An 11,429-nucleotide genomic window follows, 5' to 3' on the forward strand; every position below is an offset into this window, starting at 1 on the left:
ACACCGACTGGCCTCCGTTGCCCGAACTCGTATAATTAAATTTCCACGCGTCCCGCATGCCACGAATTCCCTTTCCGTCCGCGTGCACCGAGACGTCTTACGTATTAAACATTCCGATGCGGTAACGAGACTGGTTCTCCCTTAATGAGATTCTAAGTGAGAAACGTTCGTAGCCTCCGTAACGCTGCTTCGTTCGATTGATCGCGTTGATTGCGACGTTATGGCAACTCCACGGTACAATGCAACGTGTGTTCACGGTACGCGTACAGCGGCCGGGTTAAATTCTGGCCCGGGGACCGATTCGGATGTACGAGCGCGTGGAACACAGGGAAAGCAATGGTGTATCGCTTGCCTAACGCGTCCGTCCATTACTCGTCGTTTCTACTTGCGTTGGGTGTTTCTCGGCTATAGATTTTCATAATCGAATAATCATACCGTCGTTTTTACCATTCGTTGATCAAACCCTTCTACATCGTTACCGACCGGGGAGGGTTTGGTATTGCGTGCCTTCCAGGAGTATTCTTCCGCGAATCTAGCACTACATTTCGCGATCGGAAAGTTTCTCACACGAGGACCGTAAGGAGGAACGCATAGTTTGGGTCGCAGCCCCGTTGGCGATCGTTAGGATCGCGGTGGCAGCCTTTGTCCCGCAGAGATGTTAGCGCCTCGATCAACACGCTGCTAAAGAGGAGTTCCCTCGAAATAGCGCGTTGGTAAATCCCTTATAAGCCTATAGAGGTAACATGATTCAGCGTGGTATAGGTCAGATTTAAGCCGCCTTTGATATTTAAATCGGGCTGCGCGGCGGTAGACAGAGGGCGAGAGAAAGCGAGACGCGGTAGAAAAGGGACACGGAGGACAGCGGCGGTCAGAGGAGGCAACGAGGTGGTAGGAAACGACCACACATGAATTTACACGTTCCGCGCCTTCCGGCGACTCGCGTTCCCTTTCGTTCCTCGTGCTCGATTCGATTCGGTTTGGTTTCGAACGGCGTCGTCGTTCGTTTTCGTCGGCCCGGCCCCCGGATCGTGTACGTGTGCGAGCGCGCGCGACCCTCCGAGATAAAAAGTATTCCGCTCTCGACGCCGGCGAATTTATGCGCGAACTCCAGCCTCCGGTGTCGTCCTCTCGGCGCCCCTCTCGGCGCCCCTCTCGGCGCCCCTTTCGGCGCTCGGCCCGCGCCCCATAATTCGTAAAGCCCGCGTATTTGTTATCGGGAATTGTCACTCCCGATCCTGGAACGTATCGAGGAATTTCGACGGCTCCGAACGACCTGGGGACTCGCCAATGATTTCACCAACCCCACCAAAATCTTACAAAACTTACCAAACGACTTGAATCCTGTGAACGTTATTCGCGCGATAATATTCTTTTAAACATCTTCACCTGGATTTGATAAAAATAATTCGAGTCTCAGCTTCGATCACTTTTAAGTCGATCCGCGTGAAACTTGAAATTCCTCAGTTTCGAGGTCATAGTGAGAATTGACAAGATTTTATCGATGCGACGAACCAAGGGAACCAATTTTATTTGTCGAGGAACTAATAAGCTTTAAAGTGGCCGTAGGAATTTTAGGACTTTTTTTATATTTGCCCAGGAGCTTCATTTACGGGGGAACAGGATAAAGTGACGTTGACGTTGACTCTTAACAAGTCTTACGTTTACTGCTTCGCTTTCGAACGAAATTGGCTAGGATTTCTTTTACGTTGCTATTAAAACCGGAGAAATAGCCCGTTTCGAACCTCTCGCCCTTTCGCCGCGAATTTCCTGCATTCTTATTTACGCGCGGCCACGAGGAACCGTCTAGACGAGGAAACGAAGGAATTCGCTTCGAAACGATCCGAGGGAGTGCTATAGACCTTTCAGGGAATAAAGGATCGTCATCTGACGCGATTAGCGGCTCTTTCTCGGCCATCCCACGATCCTTGATCCCGTTCGAAAAATTTTTAAGAATCGTTCGAATTTAATAAGAGTCGTCTCCGATTCGATCGAGAACCTTCGTGCACGTAAAACACATGACCCTTTTCTTTTAAATAAAGCCATGAAAGATGTTTCTAATTTCAACCGGAAGACTGGAAACTTTTGTAACGTATCGTCTATGTACAGCCACCCTTTCGTTTCGGAGAATCGTTAAGATACCTCGCGGCAGTAAGCGTGGTATCGATTAACGGTTACTTACGAAGCGTGCAATAAATTACGGTCCATCAAAATGACGAAGGTGCCTGGGTGGCGGCCGCAAGGGAGGGAAGCAGAGAATCCTGCGGTAATGAAGTCCTCCGGTACATCGTTAACTCCTGCAGCTTTTTATCCGGCGACGACGACGTATGAATGCCATTTGTCGCCTCGGCCGCACGTAATGCACTCGCTACGCGCACGCCACCTCCTCTACGACGCGGAAACTTTTTACTTTAATTTTAATACCCCGGATAAAACAAAGATAAAAACTTCTACAGCCGATCCTCTTAAACGCCCATTAATAATTTTCGGTATACGTTCCCTCCGTTGCGCGCAAACTTCACAATTTCGATATTAACATCGTATCGAAAATTTTACACAAAATTATAACCAACGTACAGCAATTTATTCGATCGAATGGTTAAATTTTTCGTTCGTTCTTCGAGGAATATTTCGCTTGATGATCCAAGTTTCAATTTTCGTTCGATGGATCGTTTGATAGTGTAATTATTACGAAGAGCTAATTTTCTGCGTGAAGACTGACGCGCAACTATGGAAATTTGGTGTAGTGTAAACGAGCGATCGGGTCCCAAGGGACTGAGGATTCCTGGCCGGTGAACAGCGACACGCGAACGTTGCCATGAAGATTCTCCAGGCAGGCTTTCGAGTTGCTCGATAGGAGGATTTCGGTCGGCAGGACGGGTGCTAGCTCAGGGTGCCTTCACGGCATTCCCCGCGATAAGCCGGCACGACCAGAGTGTACGACTACCGCCGATCGTTTAAGACTCTGGGACGGCTACCGTGACTCTACGGCCTCTTCCGTCTGATAAACTCCGCAGGTGCGACGATTCCGCAGGTCGACACGTGAGAGTCCGGTTTTATCGCCGGGACACGCGATATCCCCGCCCCTTTCGGCCTCCCCCTTACACGCGGTCGATTATCCCTTTCAATACGCGCGAGAAAATCGCGCGCTCATCGACCCCTCTAAAGGTCCTCGCACACTTAGCGACGATTACCACTAAGTTCAGACATTAGAAATTTCACCAATTTTCGGCAAGTCCTCTATGGAGTTATTATTGTATGTTATAACATTTTCACCGTAGCTTTCATTTATGTGATATTTTGAGAGAAATTTAATTACGTTTAAACGTTGTGTACCGCTCCAGAGGTCGAAAATGAAGTGCCTGCTGGAGGGCACAAAGACAACGAAAAATGGTCGCGTAAATAGACGCCATTTCTGTACTCGGTTAATCTACAGTTTGCGAGAAGCGCTCGAACTCGAGTCCAAATAGAGCGTGTCTCAAAGGTCTCGATCCGCTGGAATACAGTACAGAGAACAGCGGTTTTGATGCGAGAGTTGTTTGTCCTCGGATCGTCGTGGCCTTGGTGACACTCGCGCAGACATTGTTAAACCATTCCTAGCCCACCTCACCGAGCGTGAAATTGAAGAAGGCTGCAGCAGGATGCAACTGCACACACAATGGCCCCCGTACGAATAAAAGCGAAGGAAACGCTCGCGAGTACAAGGTAAACGTAAAAGCGAATGCTCGGCGCAAAACGTAAAAACGAACTCTTTCCGTTCGGTACGGAACAATGATTACTTTATCCCCGGCAAGCAAACGCCGCGTGTAAATGAATTTAAGTAATACGCGTCTGAACTCACCCTCGGCTGTTGCATTTGGTTATCCCAAGTTCCTGTTGATCTTGCACCACCTTGTTGGCCTTGGTTCGGCCTCTTAGTTGCTCCCGAATTTCGCTGTTGATCGATTAATTAAACTAAAGATGTTATCCGAGGAGAGGGAACTAAAATTCATTGCTAATGAAATTATGGAAGTAAACACCGTTCAAAATTTTTGTTCAACCCGAGAGAGAAAATTTATTTGAACTGGAAGACGCGTCTGAACGAGGAGGGCGAAGTTTGGCCGGAAACCGAGGTAGGAAATTTGTCGCAAGTCGGAGGACATTAGCGTGGAACGCGAACGCGTCGATGTCGGTTTGATGCTGTTCATTTGTCGCGTTGTTAAGTGTACGACGTCCTTAACGCGGCCATTCGTTGTCGCGTTAACCGCCAGCGGGACAATTTACCGTGGCTCGTAATGCGATCGTAAAATCGTCGACCGGCGGGGCATCTTCTCGCAGGATCGCACCGCCACGAATGGAGACGTCTCCGACGCCGCGATCGTTACTTTGAATAAAGAGACGCTCGGTCCCGAACGGCGAATTGTCAGGGATCCAAATCTCGCGCGGTACGCGACGATGCACGAACACACAGAGAGAGAGAGAGAGAGAGAAAGAAAAATTGTTTTCTGACCGAAGGCTATCTGATTTCACGCGAACGAACACTTTGCGCGCGGCGCGCGTCAATTTGGCGAGATTCGGTCCGCGTTGCAATTTATCTTCGCCAACCGCGAGCAAATATGTGCGAGCAGCGGGAACGTCGTCGCCTACGGGTGAAAGCTGCCGTGCACGGACATTTGTTTTCGCGGATTTTCGTTCCCGCGGATAATCTATCAACGTTCGCTAAACCCCTTGATCGCGAAACACCGTTCTCGATCCGTACGAGAAGCGGCGGACCGAGATTTCGCGTCAAAGTAGTCACTTTGGGAGTCGAGGCGTCGGATTCAACGACTCCGCCATTGTTAAAGCGTCTTCGGAGAGCTCTCTTTCTTCGCGGTGTTTCGGTACAAACGTTGTCTCCTCCTCAAACGCTTCGACTGTGTCAAATCCGTGTCCTTTGAGCATCGTGTTCGTTCAAGGTAAGATGAAAAACTCACGGACGATCGAATCAAAAGAACGAAAAGGTTCTTCCGCGGAACGAAGGCAAAGCTCAAAGGGCGATGATTTGGCGCAGTTGAGATTCAGGGGAAAAAACGAAGGAAGAAGACTTCCAGAAGGAGTTCCAACAATGGCGGAATCGCCGGAATCGTTGCGCGAACTCTCAAGGGAGACGATGCCCGTTAAAATCTCGCGTTAGTCCGTTGCTTTTTCTAGACCCGGTTCCCAGACTTTTCGACAAAACGTATCGAAATACCGTACGAAATAATCCTAAAATATGATCTTTGAAGATTATCCTCTGATAAAGATTGCAACGTCGGGTCAACGAACCAGGGCCCTAAAACGGTGAACGCGAACGACGTGCAATTAAACGATTCGAGGGAAACCGAGGAAAGCGAGCGGCGTCTCCCGCGCGCCATCGAGCTTCGACCGTTGTTCCTTCCGGTCGGAGTCGATAATTGCAGCCACGGCCATAATTAAAGCAAACTGGCGGCGAGGGCGTCGCGTCGGCGCCCGGGACCACAGGATATTTTGCGCGTTAACCGAAACCGCCCTCGCGACGCCGAGCTGGCCCTGGTCGTCATAAAATCGTGAAAATAAATCGCTCGAGTCGCGCCGCGCCGTTGCGTTGCGCCGAAATTCACTTTAGATTAGAGAGCATCGGTGCGGCTGCAGCAGTTTTCTCTCACGGGTCGTTAGAGTCCCGCGAGCGCATCGCCGCGTGCACACCTAATAGGATCCCCGACGGCGGAACGCGGGGGGAGGACGGAAAAGTCAGGATAGTCTCTTTGGCCACAGGTGGAGGACTCGCTCCTCGTTACGGGGGCGATTCTGGTTTTGTTTCGCCAGTTGCCGACGAAACCTCGTTCTCGTCCGTTCTTCCTTCGTTTTCTCGTTTTCGTTCTGGCCCCGTTCGTTCACCTTTTGTCTCGTTCCTCGACGTTCCTCCGTCGTTCTCCATCCGGAGAATTTCCCCTCCACCCATTTTGGTACCGCGAACTCATTTCTACGCCGCCACGGTGAACCAAACGATCTTAAATTTTTACAGCGAAATACTCTTCCGAACAAAAACAGACGCGTCGAAACATCACTCTTTCTAACAAGTATATTCTAGTTTTTGAAATAGGTCCTTAAAATAAATCAATGCAAAGCGTGTGCTAATTTATCGTTTCGTGGTCACTGAAAAAGAAAACAGTGATATTTTACATAAAATTACGATTCCTCCAGATGTTAAGCTTCGCGTATTAAACATTTAGTGTGCCCCGGGTGTGGTGGGCCAATGCAATTGAAAAATATACTTCAGGAGAATTTATACCCATCCATGCGTCCTGTTTCTGCGGCTAAAAAGGACATGCTACATTTGGTTAAATTTATTCCCCCGATTCATCATACATTTTTCACAGCATTAAATAATAATGCGACCGTAGAAAGCGTCGACGAATCCTGAAACGAACAAGTAAAAGTTCCATTGTGTAATATATTATGTATATTTTATTAAACGAGATTGTAAGTCTGTCTTTGTACGCGGGGGTAGTAATATATTTACATTTGTTTCGTGTGTTGTCTGGTATTCTTTATTATATTTTATATTCTAGAAACGATACATATTTATAATCTACCTGTTGCTACAAGATGCAAAAATCTCGGTTATTTATATATTATGAAATTAATTTTAATCGGAGTTCTATCCTCGCCTACGAAAACAAGGAAACGCCAAAATAGGAGGGGAGAGAAAATTTTGAAAAGGTGTAAAATTGTGGAGAAAAGCGTCGCGCGCTGGGAACGGAAGGTCGCGTCGGGGCTGGGGATCGGCTGATTAACACATCAGCGGCGCAGCCTTGACTACCTTTTCGCCCCGACTGTATCGCTAATAAGACACAGGTAGTTAGTGCCGGAGAGGAGACGAGAGAGACAGAGGAGGAGCGAGAGGAGCGAGGCGAAAGAAGGCCAAGCAGAAGGGGCGCGAGAGGAAAAGGAAAGAGGTGGCGAGGTTTAAAATTCAGATGACGAAGATAACGAAGCTGGACCGAACTACAATGCAGATGGAAAAGTAATATCAAACGAGGTAAATAAAACAAGAAACGGAGGAGGGGGGTGGGGGGTTGGAGAAAAGTAGGGAGTACCGAACGGAGGATAAAGTGGCCCGTGGAGAAGGAAGGACGCGGATAGCTAGGGCCAACGCGAAGAAGGGAGAAATCGAGGATGGGCGAACCGGCGGAGGTAGCAGAGAGGGAAAAAGAGACTGAAAAGTCGGGCAAGGGGTAGGGTCACGGTTGCTTCCAACCGTGGACGGTGCGCATCCTCTGCTAGCAGGAGAGAGGACCACCAGAGTTACCGAGGTGAGTGCCGGGTACCCTGTAATCACGGTGCCGAGCCGCGAGCCGACAAACCAAACCAAAAGAGATAAAGATAAACAGAGATTCGGAGCCTACGAGCTGACGGGGAAAAGAACGTGGATGAACGGAGATACCAGGGAGACGAGATGGACCGAGAGAGACGGAAACGGGGCCCTCGTTAAGTATGACGTGCGATCGCTTCCTTTTGTGCTGCCCGGTTGCAACCCGGCGCTGCAACGCGTCGCGCGCTCACCACCACGATCATCGAACAGCAACCGAGTGCATCCTCACCGGCGTTGCATCAGCGTTTCGCCTGTACCGTTATGCAATCGTACGTGTACGCGCCGTGGGACCGTTGCGCACCTGGCCCAAACCCGAATAGAAGGAAACATCCTATTCGCTAAACGCTCACACTTCGATTAATCTCTTATCATTTTGGGGACGAGAATCAAGTTTTTTTTATCAAACAATAGTATCGATTGCATTAGCATGGAATATCAGAAAAGAAAAGAAAAGCAATATGAAAATGTTTTGCTTTTCCCCGTAGAGCGAGGAACTTCGTGTGTTATTTTAGCCACATAGCTTCGTGTCCTCTGCTGTTGAGTAACTGCTTCCATTCTACCAGAAACCCAATTTCTTCTTATTATAGGTTCGTCACCCAGATCGAATCGCATTTCATGTAGGGTGTGGTTTTGCTATTTATAATAGAAAGTCCTCTGTTTAGATAACTCTCGTTTCAAGATGGCAATAAATATTGCATTTTCGCTTGGCCAAGTTTGTTTCTTAATATTAAGGAAACAGGGTACAGTTTATGGATTCTACGGGCATTGTGGGATGATATAATGGTTTCCATTCCCCGTCGGCCAGCGCCAAGGAAAGTAGCATGTTTCATTTGTCTTACGAAGACTCGAACATTTCAGTTTGCCACGAAAGGAGGCACGTTTCATTGTTTCCATCGAGAACTAGCATGTTTGATATTCACTGCGATATCGAGCACGAATTCACAATTCGCCGCGAACGGTAACGCGTTTCGAACACCGCGGCGAAACGTAGTACGTTTTATATATCCGACGTAGACCAGGACATTTCGGTAGATCTTCGACAGTTACAAGACGTTTACGTTGCGAAAAATTTGCAAACCGTACGTTTTCAAGCAGACTATCGTGGAATATAAATTACAAAATTCCTACGATACTAAAATTCAATTGTTGTAAAAAGAAAAAGAATTGTCAGCAGTGTCGAAGAGCCTTGCATTGAAAGGATTTGTTCAATTTTATACGAATATTTTTAATCAAATGATGTGGTTATGTTTGGTTAAGTTCCATATACTTTAGGGGTTAATCGAGGACGTTTATTCTGGATAAGGGAAACGTTTTTCATTTTATTTTAAAAAGGTGCTACTTTTTGCATCGAGAAAGCACAACATGCTATTCTTCGTCGCTATAAATAAAAACACGCTATTTTCCGTGACCAAAATCGAAACGAGTTGCTTTTTTTAACGAGAAAGCCAAAAATGTCGGTCGTTACATAAATGGAACGCGCTACTATCTTTAACGCACGTCGTTATAGACTTGAATGCAATTTTCCAGTAGAACTCCAAATGTGTTTTAGACAACAGACCACCATTTCAAAGAATAGACGAACGCGTAATTAAACTCTCGAATTTGGATTATAAAATTGTGTTTGCGCGTTAGCTTCTATTTTGCTTTGTACGACTGAAATTTGTTATCGGAAAATTTGGTACAACGACTTCTTTTCTAAGGCATCGACGCCCATTACAACGAAAAAAGGAAGAAAGATACTTAAAGTTTCAAATTGCTAGTATTTCTAAAAACGAGAACGAATTTTAATGCAACGAGCAAAAACTGGGCCTTTCATCCCTCTTCTTTTGTGATTTAAAAATGTTTGATTATAAGTTTCGACGCTATTAAAGGCAAGAAAATTCGATACGTTCGAAGCTATTTGTGCAAGAATGTTGCCAACTTTTTTCACCGGCGATTTTTTGTTACCTTTGGTGAAATCACTTTGACAATCCTGATCTAAAAACCGAGGCGAGATCAGAGAGGGCGGAACAAAGATGGCTATACGATTAAGCAGCTATTCGTCGAGCATGACGCATCGCCTTTCTTACTCGCCGCTCGTTCAACCGGGTTCCATGACGTTGTTCGGCGTTTTTGTTGCCGCGAAGTTATTATGCAACAGTGGTCTCAGGATTGAGCAGATCCTCCTGTCCCCGATAAGACTCGAAGAGGAGCAAACCGGTCGCCCCGGCGATAAGGAGACTCCTTGACGTTCGTGCAACTTTGTAATTTCTGATTGGATCCGACGTTTGCTGCCACACTTCCGTGCATTTATAACGGTTATTCGTTCTTCGCGATATGTAAAAGTCATTTTTCGTGGTACAAAGGTGTTAAATCTTAAAAGCACGTATCTGACATTTTTTTAAAATTTTTATCACAACAGAGATCGTAATGTTTCCGAATTAAAACGATATTAAATGTTTCCGCGTTGACTGCAAAAAATCATTTTTATAACGTGCAGCGAGGATTTCTTTTTTCAATTAAAATAAAAAAGAGGAACAAAAAAGGAATGTTTTAAATATGAACTCGATTCAGTTCGATTGGTTGTATTGATTTCGACCCTTGGGCTCTCCCCGTGCGTTCCTCCTCGATGGAACGGCTCGTTTCTTGGATCGTTTCGGAAAGGCGATGGACGGAGAGAGGCGCGGGAAAGAAGGAGAGAGAGAAGCTCCTCGCTTATAATGTCTTCGTTAGCCACGGTAAAAAGGACGAGCGGCGTACGTCTAAATGGCCCGTAACGATCTTAAAAACTGTTAAAACGAATCGAGTGCCGAAAATCCAGCCACTCGAGCGTCCAGTGATCCTACGCCGATCTTACGAGCATCGTTTCGCTGAAAAACTTTGGGAACGCGCACGGTACATCGCGGCAAACTTCATTAAACTTCCCGCGTTCGGTATCTTCGAGCCGTTTCGTCCCGCACGAAATTATGAAAGCTGGCGGCTGTTCGTTTACACCAGGAATGGGGCACCCGTGGCCCTTTCGGGCGTTTAGCGCGCCCTTTTCGCATATTTCCTCAATTATACGTCTCGTTCGTTCGCGTTACTCGGACGATTAAGGGTAATTAATATTCTCTGACCGGCAGAAATTAATCAAAACAACCGTACTTATTATGGATTCTTTTACTTTAAATAACAGTAAATAATCCATGCAATTCTATTATAAATCGATGTCAGGCGTTACGCGATACACAATATGTGTTCGTTTGTTTGTAAATCAGAATAATCGAGTGTCCAGTCGATTCGAACAGCACGCGAATTTTGTTTGAAATAATTTGTAGAAGTTCCGGGCCTATTTTGAAAACAGTGCGTTATAGGAGGGTTAGTTGTGGCTGAGAGCAGCTACGGAGCGAATCGAGCGCAGGGCCCGAGAAATTGGAAGGAGTTTCGAACAGAACCGAACTCGTTCGGGACCCGTTTGGGCCGTGGGGGCGTCTCTTTCTCGGTTGGACGAGACCACCGTGATCGCGACAGGTGCGACCAGCCACCGTGCTCGATGCAGAGGCCAACACCATTACACCGCGGGCCCTCTTTCTCTCCCGTTCACCTTTTTACTTTCTCGTCCTACCTCTCTCGTCGGGCCCGAGACCTCGCCACCGCGATTTTAACTCTACACCGCGTATCGCGAAATTATTCCAAATGCTAATTGCGCGTTTGTAACGCGACTCGCGGCCCAACGGAACCACGGATTCTTCCGAGAATCCCTCGCACGAAACTAGACGAGCGTTCTCCAAAATGGCGGCTACGAATCTTCGCGGCAGGCTGTTTGGTCGATCATTGGAGCTCGATGGTTGTAAGAATACGTACCAAAAGTATTGTTGCAGGAAATCTGGACCCAAGATTTTTGCAATAATCGAGGTAATATTGCACCATTGACTGAATGGCTGGTAAACAGCGATTTAATTTTTGGTCAATATTTGCCTTTGGAGTCTCGCGAATATAAATGTACCAAGTTAAAGAATTCAGATAATACACGAGGCTCTGATTAAAAATTGATCTCTCGTAAAAGAATCGAACGGCTTGGCTTATTGACGCCGGCGTCATCGTGCCTTTGCAGGCTGGGTGC

This window comes from Colletes gigas, unplaced genomic scaffold (assembly GCF_013123115.1).
Source record: "Colletes gigas isolate AHSC1104 unplaced genomic scaffold, ASM1312311v1 Colletes_gigas_Sc00002, whole genome shotgun sequence".
NCBI classification, from domain to species: domain Eukaryota; kingdom Metazoa; phylum Arthropoda; class Insecta; order Hymenoptera; family Colletidae; genus Colletes; species Colletes gigas.